Source organism: Penaeus monodon, chromosome 30 (genome assembly GCF_015228065.2).
Source record: "Penaeus monodon isolate SGIC_2016 chromosome 30, NSTDA_Pmon_1, whole genome shotgun sequence".
Taxonomy (NCBI): domain Eukaryota; kingdom Metazoa; phylum Arthropoda; class Malacostraca; order Decapoda; family Penaeidae; genus Penaeus; species Penaeus monodon.
The window spans coordinates 18,080,004-18,080,883 of NC_051415.1; the positions used below are offsets into that span (position 1 = coordinate 18,080,004).

The 880-nt window shown below is 45.1% G+C and overlaps 1 protein-coding gene across 1 annotated transcript in view; it reads right to left on the minus strand.

Moving 5' to 3' along the window:
* LOC119592598 overlaps window positions 1–880 on the minus strand; it is a gene marked incomplete at its 5' end in the record, with an annotated part of 25,554 nt that overhangs the window by 11,844 nt on the left and 12,830 nt on the right.

The window sequence follows — 880 nt, forward strand, 5'->3', positions numbered from 1 at the left end:
TTTTTTTTTACAATGAAAGAAAACGACCACGTAACAAGGGGTAACCTTAGTATATTTGCCTAGCAGATCTACTGTGGAGCCAATGCAGATGGACTATTTTCAGCCTATTTCAAGCCGACTTAAGTACGCAGTTTAGGAAATAGAGTTAATGGAGTTATAATGCCTAGGATAAGCTATAATTATATACAGAAGGAAATGAGAGAACGAAGCCATGGGCGCATTCGTGTCAAGAAAGCCGTGAAGAGGTAATATCTAATGGTTCCTAAGAAATCATCTTCCACTATCTGTCCACATTTAACTAATATTTTCGTAGTCATTTGCTTAAAAAAACTCGATTCTTTAACTATGAAGACTTACAGTTTACAATTTTAAACATTTTTAGTTGATTTCTTCATTGGATTTTCTTTTCTTTTCTTTTCGATGTGACATTTATGCCATGTCATATTTCATATTTTACGTCGACATTTCTACCCCCCTCTGTGCCTTATGACCCAGCAATCCACCACTCTCCGTCCAGTTTTTCCTTCAATATCCTCAAGTTTATTGCTCTCCGCGCGTTTACATCTCCGAGCGCCGCCATCTCTCCTTTTGCATTCGATCAGCGCACCGACTTATCCATGACGAGAGAGGTTCCCCGGTCGCCCCTCATCCCTCGGCAGCTCCGAGGGGCGTGGGGGTCACAGCGCTCTGACGGCGGAGCGTCAGCCGTAACAATGGAATGATATTTCGAGCGTGACGTCCGCCGCATGTCGCGCGCTCGTCTCGCGGGAAAGAAGGGCAAATGAGGTCGTCGACGAGTGCCGTCAGGCCTTGGGAGCCGCCGCACACAAAGGGGTTTCCGCCTCGGAGTTCGTTAGAAATTCATTCATCATCCGTTGAT